Source organism: Monopterus albus, unplaced genomic scaffold, assembly GCF_001952655.1.
Source record: "Monopterus albus unplaced genomic scaffold, M_albus_1.0 scaffold63.1, whole genome shotgun sequence".
Lineage (NCBI taxonomy): Eukaryota > Metazoa > Chordata > Actinopteri > Synbranchiformes > Synbranchidae > Monopterus > Monopterus albus.
The window spans coordinates 2,707,941-2,726,197 of NW_018127943.1; the positions used below are offsets into that span (position 1 = coordinate 2,707,941).

At 40.4% G+C, this 18,257-nt stretch overlaps 1 protein-coding gene and 1 long non-coding RNA gene across 3 annotated transcripts in view; one reads left to right on the forward strand and one right to left on the reverse strand.

Annotated features, from left to right (window-relative positions):
• The window catches only part of LOC109962379 (uncharacterized), a 97,998-nt gene that overhangs the window by 7,568 nt on the left and 72,173 nt on the right, over positions 1–18,257 (forward strand). The gene's annotated exons all lie outside the window — the stretch shown is intronic.
• The window catches only part of tmem121ab (transmembrane protein 121Ab), a 36,872-nt gene that overhangs the window by 5,427 nt on the left and 13,188 nt on the right, over positions 1–18,257 (reverse strand). The window contains exon 1 of one of the 2 annotated variants that reach the window (XM_020604057.1): positions 11,611–11,634. The exons of the other annotated variant lie outside the window; for it this stretch is intronic. The gene's annotated coding sequence lies outside the window, so the exon portion shown is untranslated. Of the gene's footprint in view, positions 1–11,610; positions 11,635–18,257 lie in introns of those variants that run through there. 2 annotated transcript variants of the gene reach the window in all.

The following is an 18,257-nucleotide window of genomic DNA, read 5'->3' on the forward strand; positions in this document are numbered from 1 at the left end:
TGATTCCTCACTACTCGGGCGCCCTGTGAAATGGGAAGCTGATGAACTTTGACAGCAATAGATGATTATTAAGCCTTTCTGTCATTTAATGTTGAAAAGTGCCTTTGTCTGTGTGAAATGGTGACAGAAGCGCATTGCTCTCTTTTGCATATTCTGTTCAGCATTGATAATGTATGAATCGAGCCCAGTGTCACTGCAGATTTAGAAAAAAAGACAAAAAGACATGTCTGTTGATATGCGATTTGACAGCTGCGACGACTATCATTTGACAGCTTTGTCTCACTTTTTTCTCCCTGTAAGAGCGTGAGACCTGTGTGTAATGCACGTTGTACATTTCAGCTCTCCTTATAAACTTCACTTACAGCCTATTAATTATGGTGCACTATAAATAGGCAACATAAAGGGCCGTGAACTGGCACAACAACATTTCTTTGCACAGCGAGGCTATTGTGCCTGTCTGTGGTCCGGGCCATTATCTCTCTAAACAGCCAGAGCTTCCTTGTCAGCCAGTTATATTAACCGTTATAGCTGCAGACTTCCACATGGATCACAGCAAGGACGGAGGTTAGGGGTTGCAAGTAGTATTATTTTAGTATTCTGGCACAGAATCCTTTCCCTCTCTACTGTGTGGAAACAAATCAAATCAAAGGTATATTTGCGTTTTGAGCATGGCTGAAAACAACTTTCTCTCAAGCACTTAATTACCTGTGTTCCTTCCAAACTGAAGTTTCTTTTTTTGACATTTCTGTTCTGACACTTCATGCACCTTGTGAAGGCTCCAAACTGGCACTTGTTTACTGCAGCAAAATCATTTCCACCTGCAACTGTGGAAGGTATGCTGTTACCTGTAGGCTTCAAAGAACACAGATTTTTATGCTTCTAGGAGGCCAAACTATTATGCATTAAATGTACTGTATTACATCCCCAACTCTAGTTTCTCTTCTCCTCTCCCTTCTCCAGCCTCAGTCCTCTAAGGATGATCATATGTTTACGTCAGTGTCAGTAACACTGCAGTGGGATGATGCAGGTCCCCAGAGCTGTCTGTTTTATGTCAGGTTGTCTTCATTAGGGCCAGAATGAGACCCATATGTTGTCTTGGCTGTTAGCCATCTCCATCATCTCAGCAGGTGTTCTTTGTGTTACAGTCAGTGCTTGGCTAGTTTTGGGAGAGGTGGCAGATTGCTTTGAATTTGTCCAGTACACAGAGCACAGCAAAAGACAGCGCGAACAAATCATGTACATAGACAGAAACTAACATGTGCATGTACGAAAGCTCTTACACACTCTGAGCTTTCCTTGCCTGAAAGGTTGCTGACAGTATTGTAACCTGCAGGTCACATTTATATCCCATCTTTCACAGCCTGATGGCCACACACTGATCACATACATCCTGTACTGATTACGACACAGCAAGGTAATATATCCCCAAGTGCCTGGATACATGTCCCCTGCTGGGACCAATAACCAACCTGGCTGTTTTCAAATATGTCTGCTTCATTCCCCCAGTCGCACCGATGAATGTGTGTGTGACATCTGTTAGACGCTCACTATATTTTCTTAATGTATTAAAAACAGCTGCCCTCATGGGGCTTTTCCTTGTCTACGATACATTATTTACAATGTATATCTACTGGATGTGGCGGAGCTCTGTGCTGGCGTATTTATATTCTAAACACAATTATATTGCATTTTGTTGTTGTTATTTTTGGTAGATGTAGAGCTTTCCACCTATTTACTGCAAATCAAAGGCACATACCAGGGCACAGGATTTGTTGCTTAGATTCCCATTGTCTTGGTTTCTTGTTATCCCTGTTAATGCATTTGCTTATGAGGTTGCACCGTGTTAGAATACTGAGGAGGATCTGAAAGTGTGAAGAGTGCAGTGTTTTGTATCAGTAGCTAAGCTCATTTTATCATCTACTCTGGTTGATTAAAGCTGATCTGTGCTTTGCCTTGTCACACTGTGTATACAATAAGCACATAACTGTAGGTAACCCGATCTCTGTTTGGGTTCTCCATGCTTAGAGCTTGATGAAACGCGGTTGGATTCCTGCATGCCACATGTGACGGCGGATGGATAGCATGTATGCAGGGTAGGCTCCCATAATAGAGCATTGTATAGGGTTAGATGTTGAAAGCAGCTGAAAAGTGCTTTCTCCAACTTGGCCCTCAGCAGCAGAGACAGGGGGCTATTCAACATGACAGACGTGTCTTTTTCCTCCCCTGCCAACTCTCAAACGGCCATTATGTGCGCAGCGTCAATCAAAATGTATTCTTTATTCACAAAGCTGGGGAGTGGATCAGAGGCATCATGCCACACTGAGTCATCATCCAAGTGAAGAGCAGCCCTTTGACATCCCACCTGGCATTTAGTCCCTGACACAGAGGGTGAAGATGATTAGTCGCCCAACGTATATACATGAGAAAACACTCTTGAAGTACAGTACTATTCAAAAGCGATGCTGTTTAAGTGGCAACCTGGACAAGGTTTATATCAAAGGTATCCAGCCAATACATTGCTCCACAGAAGGTCCTGTCCTGAGAACCCCTGATACTATTCCATTAGCTTCTCTACTTCAGCACACTCTCATTTAGGGGTTCTTTCATCTGCCTCTCTGAAAACGTGACTCCTGGGGTTTCACATCCATATTCTACCATCAGTAAGTAGCTACAGATATTCAACCCTCTGGCCTGTGTTTTTATCAAACTGGAATAATGATTCATTTTTGTAGCATTCATTTGAGTAGCTTCCACTCTCTTCTCTTCTCTCTGACTTTTCAGCTGTAACCTTCACTGTCTAAGAATGTTTCTACCCTATATGTTTGTTCCCTCTTTGGCGGCATTATACCCTTAAAGCTTGCCACTCAACTGGCCCCAGTCTGTCAAGCTGGTGACATTATCTCATAATAACGAATGGAAAGAAGTGCATGGCATACTATTGAGCAAGGTCGTGTTTTCATACTTCTGCAAGAAAATCAGAAAGCTCTCATTTCTCTTTAGCTTCCTATAACACTTTCCTGTCTTACACCTGTAAATGTAAATAATGATTCAAAGGCATTAAACAAACGTACAGACGCCTAAAGGAAATATCTGACCATTTTCACATTACTTATAGTCATCTGATCCAATGTTCATATAAAAATATTGATTAGTCTAGTTTTTAAACATAAAAAAGCAATGTTCTGTAAATACCTTATGACATTTCTAGTTGATTCAGGCTTCTGCGATGGCAGTGAAGGCCATTTAAGAGAATACAGTGAAATAAAATCAGTAAGAAATAAGAAAACGTTAACCAATACAGGTAAACTTGATTTGTTTTAAGAATTATTGCAAGTTATACCTATGCTTCAGACATTTTCTTTGACCTAAAAAATATTCTTTCATCCCCAAATGTTCTTTAGTTTGAAATTCTGCATGGTGTCAGCTTTGATCAGAGAAACATCAGACCGAGTAATAACCCACCATTTTAATCTTACTCTAACCAAAATTCTAGTCAGTGGATCATGATCCCAGCTTCTTTGTCCCTGTTTCTGGGATTTAAACCAGAGTAATAACAATTAGGAACTCCCAAATAATGTGGTTTTGCTTTATTTTAATTTGTTATGTTGATAAAGTACACCACAACTACCCCTCCCACTGATAATTGTCCCTTCAAGTGATTGTTGGACTCCCCTTTAAGTTATTAAATTACAGCCCACAAAACAATCTGAAGTGCCACTGTGATTACCATTACCCCTCATTTTTACATGCACACATGCATGCTTGAACACACACAGTCAAACATCTGTGCCATTGTAACAGGATTTTACACACACTTCTAACATTTAATTCTCACTTGCACCAGTGCAGGAATTCAACAAGGATATTGATTTGCCAAAGCGGTACCAGCTCTCATATTCATTTCTCCAGTAGATAGTTTGGGTGTATGATCACCCAAGGACAGAAGTGATTTTTATTCAGTGGTTTCACAGGGAGACCCATTTAATCTTTGTGTCAATAACCCCTCCCTCCCATTCACCCCTCTTCCTAAGCTTGCTCTTTTGCCATGCCCTGCAATCCCTCCTCCTGTGTTCACTGTCTCCATTTCTAATCTGGCCACCCTGAAGGAGGAGGCATCCATACCTCATTCTAGTCACGCTTACTTTTTGTTTGCTTTCCATCCCACTCGAGGGTAAAATGACTTTGAAAACACATCAGAACCTCACTGGTCCGATTCAGTATTTATCATTTCTCTGCTGTGTTAATGCGGAAAATAGCGGCTGAAAATGTAGTAAGAAAGAATCCTCTGAGTTCTGTCAGGTAGAGTTTAACACTAAAACTCACTTTGTAATCTGTCACGATTAAACGACCACCCTCTGTTGCCACTATTTTGCTTAAAACACTGGCAGAGAAAAGGAGTCACCTTCATGCTGCATCGTCATAAAAAAGTAGCAGGACAAAAAAGAGCAAGGAGATTTGACAGAGGGAGATTGATGTAAGAAAGCAGGGGTTGCTGTCAGTGTGATTGAATTAAAAGCAAAAGAGATGCGATACAGGGAGGATTTCAAGTGCTGCTAATGAGCTGGGAGTTAAACTGGATCGCTTTGCAGAGGAAACCGCTTTAATATGACCAGCCAGGGATTTATGATGAGAAGAAGCAAAAGAAGAAGAAGCAAAGAAGCAAAAAATTTTCTTTTCAACAAGTAATGTCATCTCATATAGCAATCTTAAAAACTTATTTTCCATGAAGCAAGTGAGGAAAATCTGTTAATGGTGTGCGAAATGTTCCTCATTTCAGGGATGATAGCCTTTTAAAACCAAATACAAGATCTTTTACCTTAAGTGGAGATGTTTTGGCAGCAAACAAGGATCTTTGTCACATTCAGTTCATGTGCTTTCTGTTACATCCATCAAGTGAGACCTCGCATTTGCAAAACGCTGCAAAACTTTGAACGTCTCTCACAGACAGGGTGTTTGCTGAAGGCGACACCTGCTTTGTATGATAATGAAATGGAAAACAGTATTTCGCTGAGGATTAGACAGTTGTTTGCCGTGCAACTCACTGAGGACTGTTGAAGTTCTGCTGAGGCGTGATTGGGTATGCCTCTAAAGCCTAGAAGTGCTACACCAAAGCCAAAATGATTATACAACTGCAATTTTGCTGCAGCCTGTTGTTGTCATCTGGATGTAGCTCATAATATTCATCTCCTTTAGGCCTTATTATGAGTGCTGTGTAGTAAGGTTTTACTAGCAATTATGGGTGCTGCCATTGTGAACAGAGTATAGGCTTTAGCATATTGTTGTGGATCTGTTCAGCAGTATTCAGTTTTTGATGGGTAATTGATGTTGATGGGATAATTTGGCGGGGTGTTACAATTGTGAGGCAGTAGCTGTTCAGCTCTAAATTACAGCAGGGTTGGGTAAACTACTTACAAAATGTTTTCAAATACTTATTACCCCCACGTGACCGCACAGTACACTGCAAGATTGCATAGAAAGTACAGGGTTCACACAGTCACAGTAGCAAGCTAGAGGCATCATGTAAATAAGACAACACCGGAGGTACCAAAAGCCACACTTGTCCTCTTTTTTGTGGATGCTGGCTGAATTTTAAATTAAAATCCACTACACAACTCTAATGTTAGTCCAGTGCGTTACTCAGTAAAGCACAGTGTTATCGTCTGACACAAAGGTACAGACACGTGAAAATAGCACAGTACATACTGTGTGAGTAAGGCTTAGAGCCTGCAGACCTACTCCACACTGCGACAGGTGTTTTCATTAGACCTCCTCCCAGGAATATGTGGGCATGTACAAAATGCTTGACTGACTCCCCTGATAGTTTAGTTGCAGCTGTTAGGGAGGGACAACTTAGACTTTAATCATGTACAGTTTATTAGAGCATATGCTGAGTTAAATGACCTCTTATTTACTGTGCGCTCGATTTGCTATTCACTATTGTTATTGAATCTGAGCTGAGAACCGCTAACTGTGGGCCAGAAGAGTAATGATTATCACATGGAGTTTGTTAAAAATGCCCAAATGCAGTGCTTCACATTATATAGGCTACAGTAGATGCAAAAATTTGTCATGTAACAGTCGTCAATAATGATGCAAAATGATGATCTGACATTTAAATTTGCTGTTCACTAAAAAGTTAACCATAGAGTGTTCATCATAGTTGTGAATGAGTAAATGTCACATTGATTTCTAATATCCTGCAAACTGTAGCTCCTCACATCATCAAAATGTGTAGAGGTGTTATCAGCTAGAAACTGTGCAGTCAGCAGCGTCAGCGTGGCAAAATTTACTCGTGTGGTGTGGCCAAAAGCATGGGCGACAGGAAATGGCATGAGTAGGGTTGTAAACCCTAACACGCTTACAGCAGTCTACAGAGTTGTAAAGTGTGAAGCGTTTACTGTCACTGTCCTTACACTCATTGCAACCAACAGCGTTTTGTCTCACAGATATAAAACAAGAATATTAATAAACAATATTTCCTGAATGAGAGGTCGATCAAACGCTAGCTATGACCTAAACAGCTGCAAACATAAGTTTCTTTTAATAGAAAGTTTTCTCTTTGTGTGGATCTTTTATGCATTTTAACATTTTATCCATCTGTGTGCATTGTGTTACGCACTTTGAATTGCCTTTGTGTATGAAAATGTGCTATATAAATAATCTTTCCTTGCCTTTCTCCCTTAGTGCCATCAGGATTTTGTGCAACATAGTGTTTGAAAAGCCAAAAAGATAAAGGTGACTCCTGCTTGTGGTTAACAAGTATAATGTAAAATGTAAGCTACTGTTACAGAATGGCTATAGAACCAGTGTGTCAAGATGTTCATCCATACTGGACTTTCAGTAACAATTAGGTCTCAGTCATTACATTATATGGACTGAAAAGACTGTACTGGGAAATAATCATATCACATCGACAATGTATTATTATGGTTGATGTCTCTTTATGGAGCCATTCTAATTAATTAATATTAATTCCATTACATTAACAATCTGTACTGTTGTGTGGAAGGAGCAGGATGCCACCGAGCTCTGTGCATCAGGCAACGTTGCCATTGATAACAGCACAGTGGTTTGGTCTTAATGCAGACATCTCGTTATCAGTTAGGAAAATCTGAAATTTTGCATCAAAAAATAACATGAACATCAGGTTGTATGTTGTAAACAACCCTGCAGAGACCCCCCCAAGCAGATGTGGCACACTAATAAACCTCTGTTATGTCATGCATCTCAGACAATGCTACACAGTAATTTATAACCAACAAACAATGCAGAGGAGCCATTAAGATCAGCAATTAAAATCTGAGGTTTTAATTATATGTCTGCAGATAATTAGACTGTAAAATAGAGAGAGAGAGAGATTTGTGAAAATAATTTTCATAGCCTGTTTGTATGTTGCATGTCAGTTTGATTCTACTTTATAGAATTATGAGGTCTAATTCAGCAGCCTCTGTTTATTGGGAAAGAAACAAAGGCCCACCCGGCAAAGTCCCAGTCCTCTTTTGTTTTGAGGATGGCAATGAGTGCTGACGGGTCTGTGTCTGTTTGCTAGCTCAGAAGTATTGATCTACCTATACAGTCTGTCAAACTGTATAGTCATTTAAAAATGTGGGGATGAAAACCATACCGTAACATGTGAAATGGAGCTTACTGCACCTTACCATGTGTAGTATAATAATCGCAGCCAACATGTGGATTACCGTCACCACCCAGAAAGAGTTTTTGCAGCATATGGAGCAATCAACAGACTTCCCAATTAATCTGTCTACCTACATTACCGTGGGTATAAATCATCCAGATTACCGTTTACATTTTTGCCAGGGTCCACCTGGCAAAAACTTCTGTGAAGCCCAGTAGTTTCAGAGACACAACAACTCTCCGGACTGTCAGCTTTCCACTTATCCTGCCAGACAGATTTCCTCTGCTGCACCGAGATCACAAACTCACTGCTGGTCTGCCACAGTAGTCGGGGTTAGGGTGTCATATTGGGATGGACAGTTTGTTTGCAGGCAGTCCTCCAGGCTAGCCACACAGGAAGTCAAAGTGGATGTGGGCTTATTACACCCATCCTGGTGACTTAAATGCCAAAAATAGCAGTTTTCTACTTTTCTTTGAGTATCTAAACTTTAACATGTCAATTTAATTTTAAGGTGGAATATTTGGAATGAATTATAATGCATTTCTGTGATGTGTTACATTTTGATGGCTGTGATTTTGATTTCTTGATCTTTCTACTCATATTTCATTCACATTCTGATAAGAACAGAACAGTTGTTATTTTAGACTTACACTTTAAGAACTAAAGCTGAGAATGAAATAATGACATTTCTTATTCTGTCATCAAAGATTCATTTCTCTTCTATCATATGCTACTTTAGTCAAAACCACATAATGAGATGACTGTCCCATCCTTATTCAAGGTTTGTTGCGAGCTAAAAAGTCAATCTGATCAATCAGCCCTTCAAAAAAGAATGGCCTCCATGTGTGGAAATGCTATGCTGATGTATAACACACACATACACCTCAGGCTATCTTGCATATTCAAAGGTAACAGTGTATATAGGGGAGAAACAAGATTAAAACAGCAATTTGCTGTCTTTTCTTCAGAATGAGCTGTTTTCAAATGTGATTCTGCCTTGGGGCTGCGCTGTTGTCTTTATGAACTGAATAAAAGCCAATGAGTAATTGAGAATGAGCAATTCATCAAAAAGTTATTGGCAGTTTGTTCTTGCCAAAGTGGGTCTAAAATGATTCAGGCCATGAGCTTCTATTTTAGCAAACCTGTTTTTCAGTTCAGAGAGGGAGTCAGCTGAAATACAGTGAGCCTGCTCCTGTGGTTCTTGTTGAGCTTTGTAATGTTCTCTGACAGAAGCAGAGCCCTATTTAACTGCCTCCTACACTGACACGCAATTTAGCTTTTGCTAATTATAGGATACAGCGGTCATAAATTTTTCCCTGCTCCTTAGCTCTCCCTCACCCACTGTCTTTTGTCATGCACAGATAGAAGTACACACACACACACATCTACACTAACCATGTAAACAAAATTAGCCATCTGTGGATTTTCACATTGAGGCTGGATGTCACGTACAATGGGATGCTGCAAAGTGAATGTGGGTGGGGGCAGAGAGGAAGAGAGCGGGAAAAGAAATGAGAGCAGGGGAAAATCCAGCAGTTCATCTCTCCCCTGCTGTTAAAGGCCATTGATAAATACTCAGCTTTCACTCTGCCTCAGTCACAGATTCCATGATACTCCAGTGACTCGGCATATCGCAAACAAGCTTTAAATTATCACAACACCGAAAGATAGAAACATTAAATGCATCTTGACAAGAGAAGAGGAGTAGGAGGCAGATTAGGGCAACACACAAAAAAAGCCTGCTAATAGCAACACATGCTAGAGCTCCCCAAATAAAATAATGAGACATTCACAGAGGCAGGAAGGTCTTATGGTAATATGGCAAGTGCTTAAGCCTACTGTATATAAAAGTGTTCTTTGCTTGATATGCACTCACTGTTTATATGACATAGAGTTAACTGGGTTGACACAGACAGATGCTAAACAAAAAAAACATAGGTACAACAAAAGTAATGGGTGCAGGGCACAGCATACAGAATATTTTCTTGCAAATTTTTGATTTCCTAAATAATCAGTCTAGGAAGGTATTGAATAATTACTTATTAAATCAATTTAAATAATTAAAAATTCTGATTCGGCAGGATATAATTCATAATTTGTAGACTAAATGCATGTACACAGGTTTCTTTGAGGATATGGCATCACTTCTGTGGCAACAATCAGAAGCAGAACGTCTCAGTGGACTTGCCATTATAAGCATAAACCATGTGGTCTCAAATCAGTTGTCATATGATGATGTTGTAGATGACTTTGCTGCAAGAAAAACCAGGAGAGTAAAGCTGTAGCAGGTTATGTGAGATTGAGGAGGTGATGGTGTAGTTTTTAAGTTACGGCAGTACCAAAAACACCACTAGAGGTCTTTGTAAGATCACCTTTTTATTTTTATTTAAATCCTTGTGTTTTTTTGTGCCTGCTCGTTTCTTTAATATCTTATTTTGCACAGTGCCGTATTTATATTGTATTTTTAAGTTAATGTCACTTGTTTACACTTTTTATTTTGGGAGTATTAATAGGTACTTTATGTAAGCTATTTATATTGTATTTCATATGTTCAGTTCATTTTTTTGTATTTGTTTCTTTAATTCTTTCTAAGTATTTTGAATGTGCAATTGCTTTATTTAAATAAAAGAATGTCCAAGACAAAGCTATTACGTTTCTTATGAGTATATACACTAGCAGTGGAATTTACTGCAATGCAACTGGGTGCCACCTGAAATCTTGCCTGCCAAATTGGTTGGGGCCAGGCCTGCCAGAGACCCTATATGTTGTGCCCATATTGGATGATTTCCTGTATTTATTCGGGTAAAAGCATCAGTGTTCAGTGCCAAAGCAGGAAGAGTTGTGTCTTTAATGTAACGAGGTGGAACGCAAAGTTGTGGAGTTTGAGGTGGTGAATAGGCAAATAACACATCGAAGTTTCATGCATGAAACTGTAATTAATGTTAATGTAAATTTTTTATCTAACCTTGACCTTCAAGTATTGTATCTGCCTAACCATACTTGTATCTTAGCCATGAAGTCTGTGCTTACTTAAACCGTCTGTCCCTCAAGAGTAAAATCAAGCTGGAACCTTATCCTGGATTCAGACCCATATTTTAGTAGTCACATTAAATCTATAACAAACCCGGACAGCGATCAGACAGCTTCAGCTTATTCAAAATGCTGCCGCCAGGGTTATAACAAGGACAAACAAAAAAAACAAAAAACAAAACAAACAGCATAGAAATCCAGTTCTCAGATCATTGCAATGGCTACCAGTCGCTCAGAAAATCCTTTTTATAACACTATTGCTTGTCCATAAATCATTAAATGATTTGGGTTGTAGATACCTGTCAGATCTTTTGACCTTCCAAGCTCTTGGTTCAGAATTATTGGTTGTTACAAGACTTAAAACTAAACACAGTGAAAATGCCCTTAGCTGCTATGCTGCTAAAATAGGGAATAAATACGTTTGGTGACATTAAGTGCAAGCTACAGTAGCTGTATGTTCCCAGGTGGTTGGCCTGGATCACTTAGCATTATTCCTTACAACACTTCAGTTCTGCCTGGCCTGGAACTGGTGACTTATGTGTCAGGACAGCTGGCGGTAGAGGAGCAACTTGGCTCAAAATGCTAAAGAGAGGTGCACAACTCTAAAACTGCAAGAATGAGAGAAATCAATGAGTGACAAACACAGGCATAAAGAATACATGTACTCATCTTTTTTCTTCTCGCTTTAGTCCCTCAATCTGGTCGTAAACGTTGAGTATCCACGAGGGGGAATTGCTCCAATTCTCCCATTTCTCTCCTTGAGTGAGCTTACAGATCTGTTTCTCCTCTTTCCCACTCTACCTCCTGTGTCTTCACTGTCCCGGTTTCTTTCACACAGCCTGTTTGACCTATGCTAAGGGTGTATGACTCTGCCTTCCTCACCCTCACACAGTTTTAACAATCTTGTCCTGCTTTCTATTATTCTGAGCATTCATAGCACATACCTCTCTTGCAAGGTCACTTATTCAGGGCCAAGTTCATGCTGCTCATACCTATGTAGCAAGAGAGGAAGAAGAACAAGTGCTTGGAATCAGAACCTACAAAACATGCCATAGTTTTTTGTTGTTTTTTCAAATAATAACTTAGAAGAGTAATGCACAGAGGAGACCAAGGAGCTGATGAGCACAGCCTGTTTAACAGAGCATGTCAAAGCCAAATTCCTTGGTTGCTGAAGTGACTGGTCTCCTGACTGAGACTGGGGTGTGATATTTGAAGGGCAGGACTATAATAACGACCTGGCTCCCAGGAAAGAAAACACTCGTGGCTGGTTTCACAGACATGGATTATGCTTGGTCCTAGACTCATTTGCCTTTCACTGGATGTCTCAGTTGAGAAATCCCTTTAGTTGGACACTATATGTAAATGTACCTCTGTGTCTCACTCCTGCAGTTTTTTCCACTTCGACCATCTAAACCTTTTCTCTCTTATTAAAAGGCTTGCACTGACTTGGTCTTGCTCCACCCACAGTTTTCCCCGTCTCCCCCCTGGCTAGTACTCTCGATTTAAGACTTCAGCAGATAGCACAAGTTGTACAGCTTGAGCTTATTCATCATGTTAAATATCCCTTAGCCTTCTGTTCCCTCGGTGTAGATGATTCAAATGACGGCTTCCTCATATTTGGAATTAGACTACAGACATATCAGCCAATAAATTGGCTCAGTCTGACAACACACAACAGCTGCAAAAGACTCCTGTGATGTACTGTATGTTTTTGTGTGTCATAATGTGCTATTATTCCATTTGGAACATGCTAGTGGCTACTGGTCTGTGTCAGCCACACAGAGTAGAGACATAAAACTTGGTGCTGAGATGATGTGACATTTTGCCTGGACTGTAAAATCTCTGCAGACTGATTGTATTTTCATACAGTAATTTTAAATCCTGCAGTAAGTACTCAATCAGGTTTGTGCATGCTAATGGTATGCTAAATGTATACAGTACAAACAGTAGAAGGGTGTGTGTCAGTTCTTTGTATGATTTATCCCATTTATTCAAACACATCCCCTGCTGATGCCTGTATGTGTGTATGCATTTATACATGCACATCTTATAAGATGCATTTGGATACACCCTGACTCTCTGCATGAGTGTATTCAGCCATGACTGAAGATATCTGTGCACTGCAAACTGTATAAGCATGAATGTGTATTTGCCTATCTGCCTCTCTCTGTCATCCTCCAGGCGAGCCTAAATCCATGTATGAATATTCATCATGCTGTCTTATATTGTGTGCGTTTATGTCTGCATGGCACTATTAGTATCTCCCCAGTCCATCAGGTGGGGTGGTGGTTGGGTTTGTACAATGGAAGTAAAAGGGACAATGAATGACATTGACTGGCACTGTGCGGCAGAATGTCTCCCTGTTCCAGGGACACTGAGCTGATCGGTGATAGCAGATGTGTGTCTAGCTGCACAGAGGTTGGGAGCCCTGGATGTCTCTGTCTCTGCCTGCCAGGAAACTAAGCCCCCTCCAGAGCCCCCAATCACTTCTTCTAATTAGAGGCCTTATCGCTGTCAATCACCATGCCTTTCACGCTCCTCTGCAGCCCGCTGCATAAATAACATGGTACCAGGTCTGGCCAGGATAGTGTGGTGGTCATGGAGGACAATAAAGAAGATAGATATGGAGAAATGACATAAGGAGAGGGAAGATCAGAGAGGTGTATGACTGCTTGTGCAGTCTGAATATACTGTGTTTGTGGAGGTGGTGTGAAACTACATAAAAGTGGGCTATAAGGAAAGAGAGTGAAGTGAAAATGTTTTTTTATTCACATAAATTCAGCGTCCACTGATCTTTTCATTCAAATCAGCTTAGTTACTCCACTGCAGCAGTTGGAGGGTAAGTGCCTGGCTCAATGGCAACTCACTAGTAGCTACTGAGATGCATTTACTTCAGATGTGCAGTTGAACCATCTAACATACTAGTGGTGTTACCATGCTTGGCTATCACATCCAACTCCACTCACAAATAGATACTGAAGTGATCCCAAATTGTTTGTTAATAACTGTTAGGTGGTGACTCCAGCTATATGGATATTAAGAGAAAAGATGCAACATCTGTTGTAAACAAATTCAACATGACTACTCCGGTCTCAAGAGCAAACTTAACTTCTTCAAATGTGTTTCTTGGTGGCAATTGTTGAAAAGACTTTCATTACACTCAAATCCCCATATGTTATGGAGCTGCAGCAGGAGTGGAGGAGCGTCTAGTGTTTCACTTGTTACATTATTTTCCCTCAGTAATGTATCCAGCTATCGACTGGTCAGATAGCTTGGGTGCAATTTGATTTAAATTTTAACATCCAGATCAAGTTGCGTATGTAGTACACCTATCTATTTTGGTATTTTATTACATTTCACCATGCCAAAACTCTATCAAATAACCTTTATGTCAGTGAAAACATTATAAACTTAAGCTCAGGAGCTGAGGTAAGGTGCTGATTAACCTAGCTTGGCATAAAGATTGAATGGTGTAAGAATATGTATCCACTCTGTATTACACCTAAAACACAGCATATGAATGACTTCTCCGCGTTATTCTATTCATACTAGTACATATATCTTTTTGAATATAATTTTACAACATTTTGCCTTTATTTGAGAGGCACAAAACAAAGCCAGAAACAGAGAGAAAATCTTAATATAAGCAGCACTACAAATTTGTTCATGTTTTTAATCTAGTTCACCTCAAAAAGGATCAAGTTTTAGGTCCTGTACATATAGGAATGAAGATTAAAATGAGAGAACAGCAAGGTAATAACACTGTAGTGACACAGAAAATATGGGTAGAGGTGAGAAGTTGAGGTTAACTAGAAGGGACTGAAACAAAAGGGCAGATGTGTGGTGATGAAACTTAAGTGTGGGATAAAAAGGAAGATGAGGCCAGAGGTGAAGAGGGCTGGAACAAGTCCAAAGAGAGAAAGTGAAAGAGAGAGAGGAGAGTAAAAGAGGAACCCTCTGTTTCTCCCTATCTCGATGTATCTCCATGCCGGCTCTGTCTGGGCACCTCTACAAAATCAATTTAAGAAATTACCATTCAGCCAGAGTTCCATCATTAGGATTTTATAATTTCATCTTCCTCCTCTAGTGCCTTTATCCCAGAGCCCCTCAGTTCTTCTCTGCAGCACAACCCCGGTGAATAATTAATCACGGCCGTGAGCAGAAAAGTGATGAGTGACACAAGTGTCCATCATTCACACACAGCCGCGCACCTTCTGCTGCGGTGCAGGCGTGCTTTTATGTCTCTCCCTCTGCTTCGGTCTCTCCGTGGTTTCACTTATATCTGACACACTATGTCTCCTGCTCACACACTAACATGCCACCGCTCTGAGACATAAACACAAGTTCTCACACTATGAATGTGCCTCAAACACACCCTCACATACAAGCATGCAGACACACATCCACCTTATCTCCACACACACTTGCTTACTGTCTGTCTGCTCTGCCCTTCCTCTGTTCCCTCAAGGCATTTTAGCTGAGGAAGCAGAGGTAGGTGGGGCAGGAGAGGCTTGGGATGGGGCTGTGGGTGTCAGGAGGGTGAACGAGTTAGAGCAGCACCCTGCCCTCTAAGATCCCTATGTGACACAACAAGTAGGCAAGCCAGTTTATCAATACAAGCTGGGGAGAGCAGGCAGAGTCCTTATCTGCCCTCTGTTACCTACAGCATGTGCCAGGGTAGGGTGCAAGAGAGAAATAGGGGAGCTGTTAAAGGTGGCTGTTGGTTAGAGGTACACAAGGTGTGGGGCTCAGCTTTAAGACAACATCTGGGAGAACGTATTTCTCAGCAATCAATTGGCAGTTTCAATCGGATCCTGTGCAGTTCAGCCGTTCCCAGACCTCAGAGGCTAGCTAATGCTGTGTGGAGCAGAGGCATTTGGATAATAGCCATGTGGTGTGTACTGTTTATCTGCAGCAACCAACAGTTTTTATTCCTTATGTTTTGCTAGCACAGATCCAGTATGCCTCAGAAGTGTGCGCTAATGATTTGTTGCATCCCAGTGCAATGCGGCACAGCAATGGCCTGAGATATTTTTAAAAAAGTTTATTCTTTAAAGTGAGTTAATGTATTCTATTTGCCTTACTCCTGTTTATTGTATGCATATGATTGTTTTTCACCTTGGTTTGAGCTTGTTATTTAACTCTGGCTGCTCATTTAGTTAATGTCTTCAGGTTATTTTATTTTAATTTGTTTCTGTCTTTGTTGTTTTATAATTGGTTCTTGTAAGGTTGTGATATTTTGTTTTTTTTATCCACTGTTACAGGCTTTAATTGTTTTCCTTCTTTTATAATGATGTTCTTTTAATATTCTAGTAGCTCTACTGAATTGGCCAACAACTGAGTCTCAACATTTTCATTCAACGTCTAGCATTTGTGGTGAGAGTTAAATGTTGCATGGATCAACATTCCGTTTTGGTGTAGATGTCAGAACGTTAGAGATCCTCCTGACTCACCTTCATCTGATCAAATTCTCAGCTTGATGGGTTTTGTTAGGATGTGTTTTTAAACTTTAAGTGACAATGCTTGCCGTGAAAAGTATTCAGTGTCACAAAGGAGGTCAGGATGTTTTTATCTATACAAACAGAAGCAGTCCTGGCAGACTTCACAACCTCTGGAAAGCCTACTAACAGTAACTGATTGGTTACTGTCTCCATCTGGAATCAGATACTGCTGACAAAAGAGATGGGGCCAAAAGACTAATGTTCCAACAGATGTAATCTGGGAACAAACCAGTCAGCAGCTGCTGTGCACACACATCAGATCTCCCAGTTCTAACAGTACTGTAGCATAGAGGAAGTCAAGAGTCATAAAAATTTAAGATGTGGAATATTTTATATTTGTTTGGCTTGGTTTCTGAGTTGGTTTATTAACGGGAAACACTTCAGAGGACAGAAGCAAGTTGGAGACAGAACTGAGAAAAGTTTTCCTAAAATATATGCTTGTCTGGATATTTCAGCATGAAAACAGGATAAGCCTGGGTAATTCTGTTGGCATGCAGATATGTGTTTGTGTGGGTTTAGGGTGACGATGTCAGTCTGACTGAATACCCAACTCTCATATGATGTACAGTGTAGTTAAGCAACATTATTTACAGTAATATCAGCCCTGTAGGACAAGTGTCTATAGGCCAAGTGTACTGTTGGACACATTTATTTTGATTGCTGCAAACTAGGTGGAATTTACAGGCTGGAAGTGACACGCCATCGTTCTTAATAATGCACATTCCCCAAAGTGTTGACTAATTGGAAGCATTAAAATCTTGACACCGGTGGTTAATTTGTTTCCTTGTGTTTTATAGCGATCATTTGTCCCATCGGAAAGCTGCGATGAAACATGAGGCAATTACGCCAGTGAGTGAATCTGATGGAACTGGATCTGGTTGAGTGAGGTGCTGGCCAACATCACACGCTTCCCAAAAAACCCTTTGTCATCAGTCGCTGACATTTTTGTCACATGGAAATATTGGACCTGGATCATTGTTGCAGTGATGAACAAGACTTTTGTGAATGCTCTGAGGCTTAAATGTGAGAACTGTCAGATTGACCTTTCGGTGAAATCCTTGGGGAGTACACGATGAAATATCTTAATTAGAAGGAGATTGAGTTGGTAAGAACACACATTGATCAGCCGAAACCACAGCTGTGGAGACGGTGCTGCAGGGAGAGAGGGTAACATAACGCAGGGCTGTTGTCGGACAACAATCATGAATCACCTATCTGCTCAGGAGTGAACAGTGGGATGACTATATGTGCAAAGCAATTTAGAATTCAAACATACATTAGTCCAGGGTCACAGGATGAGAAAACTTGCCTTCTGAATAATAGAATTTCATTTCATTAATTTAATTTGATTCATTTTCAATTCACACACATTTTATTAGTTACACCCTTAAAATCTAAGCTATAACGTCTACTTTTTAAATGTGCATTTTATTTTCTAATTGCATATAGAGTGCTGTAAGGATGACCTATTTTTGTAGGCCAACCTGGAAGTTGTCATCACCACGTTTCCCCTGACAAAAAGTCAGAGGGGTTTTTCCTGAAGCCCAAATATGATTGCCAGAATTAAAAAGCTATTGTTAGGCTATAAACGAACGACACCACAGTCCCATGACTTTAGCATCACCACCACAGCTTCCAGCTAATTTCATTTAGCGCACTTACCTCTTTTAGAAATCCTCTCCCCTTAGCATGACCTGATCGAACTATTGATCATGGCTGTGTTACTTAGAATAGATTGGATGTGTGTGAGTTTAAACATAACGAGGGTGTAAAGCAGAGGTGTGGACTCGAGTCACATGACTTGGACTCGAGTCGGACTCGAGTCATTCATTTGATGACTTTAGACTCGACTTGAAAAAATGTAAAAAGACTTGCAACTCGACTTGGACTTTAACACCAATGACTTGTGACTTCACTCGGACTTGAGCCCTTTGACTTGAAAAGACTTGATACAAACCCAAATATTAAAACATTTTTAAATGCGTGCACTAATCCATTCATTTCACTCCTCCCCCCCTCTCTCTGCACCTGTGTGTATATGTATGTGTGACCTGTCAGCACAGTAGCCAATCCCCTGTGGAAGCTGATCC